Here is a 6,315-nt window from a genome sequence, read left to right as displayed (position 1 = left end):
ACGATCGGCAAGCACTCGAACGCAATGCTTTCTCCCACGTCAGGCCAGCGTCTCTTCGTGGCCGCATACGTCCCTGCAGCGTTGTGCATTACACTGCCGCCATCGTTAGAGCTGCTTAAGCAGAGGAACGGAGCCTGATGAAAGGAGAGAGAGGAAGCGTCTTTCTTGTGGAAAGCGATCGCTTTGCGAGTTATACGCCACTGCAGAAGATTGTCCTTCACTTGCCGATTACGGCATGATGGTGCGGCCGCTCACAATGTGATAAGTCGCCACGGACCGCAAGTGCCTACTTTTCACGATTGCAGGCGATCGCTCTGACGCAACAAGAAAAATCTGCGAGAACTATCGAGCGCGCTGCCTTGTTGGCAGAAGGAAAGCTCACGGGGCGGTGTGCTGCGCACCAGACCCATTTAGACGACGCATGTCCTTACAATATATTTAATGTCACACTAATTTTATGCCACCTAATGAGTTCTTCGCCCTACTTACCGATGTTAGCAATGTTCCTGCTACAACAGCTAGGGGACTAGTTGTTGAATACCGGTGCCATCTTCTTGAAGATTTTTGTTGGATCTATCAATGATTTGGTCAAACCAGGTGCTCTTGAAAATAATGTTGTATCACTGGTTTTCCTGGATTTGTTTCGGGACAGACATGGTTAATGCTTCAACCGTCGATGCCTACTCAAATTCCGCATTACCTAACAAGCAAAAACATGCTGTGCCATGAATGTCTGTTGCCTATAAGATGTCAAATGGTGTTCTTTTTCAAGGGTCAGCTTTTGGCCTCTGTGTCACTGGGCACCATAGCTTAGTACGAGACCACACCCAGGCATTGAGTCAAGGCTACACCGACCTACAAAACCGCGCTTTTGGTAAGCCAGCGCACCACTGCCTGCAGAGGAAGTGTGGAAGGAACTGCGCGTCGTCTCCGTTAGGTTTGTCGCTAGAAGGGATGCGACTCCTCTCAACATCGTGTCGCTTTCTCGTCAGACACCCGAGATGCTTTGCAATGCTGCCCCGTCCGACATATATGCAGCCAGAGCTCGAGTTTCATCGATGCCGCATCCACAAACGCCTTAGGCGCGCTCTCTCTCTCCCTCCCTTCATTATTCTCGCGCGCGCTCTCCATATCCCCATTGTCACATATCTTTCGCTTTGAGAAACTAAAGTACGTTTTAAACGTCCGTGCTTTTAACCTTGCAAAATTGTGTCTAACCAAACCAGAGCTCATTATCATCATCAGCCTGACTACACTCACTGCAGGGCGAAGGCCTCTCCCATATTTCTCGAATTTACCCGGTTCTGTACTGGCTGCATCCACTTGACCCCTGCAAACTTCTTAACCTCATCCGCCCACCTAACTTCATGCCGCCCCCTGCTACGCTTTCCTTCCCTTGGAATCCAGTTCGTTACCCTTGTCCAGAGCTATGTCTTCTTTTATTGGGGGGCGAGGGCTTCGTGTAACCTCGAACAGCGCTTCGCGGATCCCCACTTGATGAACACTGAATTAAAAAAATCACAGGCGCAAAATAAGGATTTGCAATAATGCATTGGAAGCGAAAAACTTTTAAACCAGTCACCCAAGCGGCACCTGGTGAAGACTTCATTTAGTTGATGGCATCAGTCAGTCGTTGTTTGAGCACGGTGTTCAACGAGCTCGAAGTTTAAACTATCCGCTGTGTGCCCTTAAATGAAAAGGACGAGCCCAACGTCATTTCCAAGATTTTTTCCAGCAAAATCTGGAACATCATTTTGAAAACCAAGAAAAAAAAAAGACACGGCTTTATCACGCAAACAAAATCCTCTTGCGTAAAGAGCTGAAAGAGAAGGACGAAAAGCAGTGGAAATTTAAAGTCTGTATCAGATAGCAAAATCCTGATGCGCAAGAGAGGCAACTCGGATGCCCTCCATGTAACCTGGGACGATACTTTTCCTCATGTCTGCTGTCGCAGTTTCCTGTATTAAAAAAAAAAAAAAGGAGTGGTAAGTGCCAAGGTTCCCATTTCCCACTGCTGTTTCTGCAGCTTGAAAAAATTTAGACAAATTTACTGTGCATATATCGCAATTTTTTCAGGGCGATCTTGTTGTTGTAGCGGTAACCTGACAAAACAAAGTAAAGCGGCCTTGCATTCCCGGCTACACAACACTGTTCTCACCAAAATAAAGCACTACACGAGGTGGCGTCTCTTTTTTGTTTTAACAACGGCATATAATAAGGATTTAAAGCCACAGAGGCAGCTTTAATTCCTCTCAACACTTCCATCATTGGAGTAGTAGCTTATATCCTCTCAAACTCATGCACAAGTCCATTCATATCTGATATGAAAACTGCATTTGCTACTATTGTCCCTTTTAAGAACCTCTTGGTAACATCATCACTGATTAACTGCCCTGATTTGCCGGGTGTTTCAGCAAGGGCTTTTAAAAATTCGCAAGAATAAGGAAATCGAAATAGAGAAGAACTATATTCAGGGACAAACCTTCAGTCACGGCTGACGTAATTATTACACTAGAATCACTTCTAATTACATATATAGTTAGATAGAAACTTCTTGCTATTTAGTTAGAGGTTTCAACATTTGGGCGGCTGGCGGCCATGTGGAGTTTGAAGCCTTGAAAAAGGCAATGCCATATCAGTTCTGGAGGCAAAAAAGAAAAAGATGTCATTTTCTAAAGCCTTGTACATAGGCGAAATCGCGCAGTTTTTTGTACAAAAGCGAAACAGACCGTATTAGCAGCGCAGACAGCTCACTCGAAACGATGTGCGCCCGTGAGTGTGGCGGGGAGAGTTACGCCATATTACGCATGCATTATTTTGTAGAGCCATTAGTACGCTCTTTTGCTTCTATGCCTGGTACAATGAAAATTACAGACATTGGCAATTGCGTGCACGCAATTTCTGAGAAAGACAGAACAAAAGAAAACGCTTGATGCGGCGCACTGCTGCAAGCAATTCCAATCGGGCGCCATAGTCACTACAACACATCATCAGCACATGTCTCGTTTGTATCGAGCTTCTGCGCGTCTAATGCACTCAGTTCGTGCCAAAAAAAAAGAAAAAAAAAAAAACGAGACGAAACGAAATGAAATTTTGATCATACTCCAGGGCTTTAAAAAAATGTTTTTCTTTGTTTTAGAAAGTGCTATGGCTTAGCTTTGTCCTGTGAGTGAACGAGTAATAACTTTATTGAGTGCCCAACAGAGTCTTCCACGTGGAGACGTCGAGACTTGCCTCATCACTGCCTCGAGGGCTTACTGAACCAACGGCCTAGAGTTGGTCGCTGAGGCTGGAGCTGCGCAGAAAGGCGCACCACCTCGACGAAAGGGTTTCGGGATTATCACCAGCTAGTTGTGCCTTGCACACCTAGAGTATGGGTTTAAGTTGGCTATGTCTGTCTTGCAGACCTGCCACGTTGGTGTTGTATATTTAGGCATATATCCAGTTATACTGGAGCAGGTTCGGGAAAGTGTAATTGCCTGCAAGTGACTGCCTGAACTATGCATAGTTGGTAGCTATACTTTTTCTTGGGCTTCAAACTTCCCATTGGCAATAACCAGGGTTTATTATTTAGCTGTTATTTCGAGTAGTTTCCGCAGTAAACAACTCTGTGGCAGTTGGGTCCTCCTGAAAACAGCTTGTTTTTGTTCTGAACCCTGAATATTACAAAAGTTTGCAAGGTGTTCGCTGAAACCCTCGTTATATACTTTTTTTTTTTATTCGAAGAGTTTGCCACAAGGCATAAGTTGAGAAAGGGGGAATGGGATGCAGGAGATAGAAAGTTATATACTTGCAGCAGCCGTTCAATTTAACGAACGTAATCAGTACACATTGGAATCACTTATCGGTCGGCATTGATTACATTTTATTAGCGATATGGTTGTCGGTGCGCGTGTTTAGGGCCTGAGCATTGTCGACCTTTGCTAATCTTATTTCCAGCCGCATTCAAATCTGAATCATATCCACATCAGGAACGCCCCGTAGTAGTAAAACACCTTGACGTAGTGTGTCCAATTGTCCGAGATGAAAATCTCTTGCCGGTCAGTCACCACCACGCCGTTGGGAATTGTAGGTGCTTGGAGCAGCCAAACGTGCGCAGTACGTTGCCGTTCTTGTCGAAGATGATGACACGCATCACACTGCACTGCTCCAAGCGGCCACACGGCTATTGGTGCCTAAGGTCATGGCGGGAGGGTGCTGCTAGATCACAGCACCGAACTAGCGCACGAATGTCTCGTACCCATCGGAAATCCGAATATGTCGCTTCGGCCAACACTAAGCGACTATGCATCAGAGGCACCCGGTAAAAGTAGAGTAGCAGTTCATCAAGATTGCTGCACTCGCCACACTGGAACTTGAACCGCCTATCCCGGTCAGAGTAATGAATGCGGTGGTTGTTGGTATCGGCGACGGGAATATCATTCTGCGCATTCACCGCCACACCAAAAGGCTCAGTGAACTGTCCCTCCATGCCACCGGAGTCGCCAAACTTGCAATGGTGAATCATATTTTGCCGCTTTGTCGGCGACTTGAGTGGGGGCAACCCTGCGCAAGGTTCAGTTAGGTAGTTGGACAAGAGTTCAGCCGTAGCACTCGGCGGAGGAGGCACCGGACAGTCCTGGGGTGCACCAAAGTCTGAGCCACGATGAAAGATGTCAGCGTCTCCACTCCACCACTTCCCATGAAGGCCGATATATGCAAAGATGGCTGAAAACGGCCCTAGGCTGTCGGCAGAGCTAAAACTCTTGGACAGAAGGCTCAACTCATAAGGGGAAGTCGAAGTTAATGGTGGGTAGTGGCTATTCTGGTGCAGTGTGGACCCGTGGTCAACGGGATCCGGAACAGTACCATTGGGCCAAGCGATTGCTGATTGCCGCGGAGCACCTTCAGAAGCTCCGCCTTGCTTGATGTAGCCAAACGTGTTAGGTACTCCTACCTGGATTGCTTGATAGTTGGACACAAACTCCAGGTCCATGCCGTGGAGTCCACACTCAGGCCGCAATGGGGGGTATCCATGGACGTTGTTCTCTAGCAGAGGTTTTAAGAGCAAGGCCTTGGTGCTCGTAGATAAGCGAGTCAACCTTTCTGCAGAGGCACACACCTGGTGGTTCCTTTCGATCGTATCTTGAACCTTGGGCTCGAGGAAGCCAAGAGGAGCCATATTGGCATTGTAGACGCCCTCGAGCTCTCGCAGCTTCTCTTGCCGCCGCTCTTCCAGCATGGAGCGGCAGAAGTGTAATGTGTCTGCCAGCAGCCCCAGCTCTCGCTGATACTGGACTTGCAGACGGCTGGATACCTGCTGAAAGGTCTTGAGTGCTGCCCTGAGATCTTGTGATCTGATTCTTCTGTTCCGCGCCACGTGCGACAAGCCTCTGTGGCACTTCTCGCGCCACGCTCTGGTCGCAAGCCGGTGCATGGCACCGGACAAGGAAGAAGAAGTAGGCACTAGGCGCGCAGCACGTGGTGCACAGTTAAAACTAAGCAGTCCGAACCTCAAAGCTATCGGAGATGGTTCTTCTCCATACGTATAAGACACCACACGCCGAAGGGTTGCCTGACTCAGTGGCTTCAATTCATGTATTGACTTGAGGTAGTCGAGCAAGGCGCACTTATTGCACACAGGCAGCTCGCACGACTTGTAGAAGCAGCGCAGTGCCTCTGGCTGATGGCGCAGGCAGACGAATGGCTTGTACTGAGACGCCCGCAACCCATCTTCCATGCTCTCCAGCTCTCCCAACGTCAACTGCCACTGGCCCTTGAAGCAGCGTACGAACCTACGCGCCATAATATACAAGTTCGGGGGGAGTACCTTCTCCAACCACTGTGCTATGCTCATAATCATTTCATGCTTACATCAAATTTCTATTACGGGGTAAGCAGTAATTTTTAGTGAGGCATTGAAACATTGGACAGAAATTTTTAATAAACACACCCATGAACTGTTCCCTTATCTTGTTGTGAGGTAGCAAACTATGCAGGTAAGGATATTCGCCGTGAGTCATTTCGCTAGTACAGCTGGGTGCAGTGACATTGGTAATCGTGCCCTCAACGCCGCTGAACCAGTGAACTCGGTCGTCTTTATATTGCGATAGTGTGGGACCTAGCTCCCATTCGATGAGAAACTTGGACTCGATGGGAGGCGGGGGGACAACAATCGCCATTTTCTGAAAGAGTCTGGCATTACACCCCACGTGACAATTACGTTGAGACATCTAAGAGTGTCAAATAAATCAACTGCGCCAAAAATTGGTTAATAAGTTGATGGTGATGATCGAACTTGAACCAGTTATGTGTCGGCGCAGATTAATTGCAATC

The 6,315-nt window shown here is 47.6% G+C and overlaps 1 pseudogene; it reads right to left on the bottom strand.

Annotated features, from left to right (window-relative positions):
* Nucleotides 1-3,956: 3,956 nt before the first annotated feature.
* LOC146186758 (protein brain tumor-like) lies at nucleotides 3,957-5,785 on the bottom strand (annotated as a pseudogene).
* Nucleotides 5,786-6,315: the final 530 nt, after the last annotated feature.

The sequence above is a fragment of the Amblyomma maculatum genome, chromosome 6, assembly GCF_055883805.1.
Source record: "Amblyomma maculatum isolate TAMU_Amacu chromosome 6, ASM5588380v1, whole genome shotgun sequence".
Lineage (NCBI taxonomy): Eukaryota > Metazoa > Arthropoda > Arachnida > Ixodida > Ixodidae > Amblyomma > Amblyomma maculatum.
Note: the sequence above shows the minus strand (reverse complement) of the source record. Positions and strands in the feature narration are given on the sequence as shown.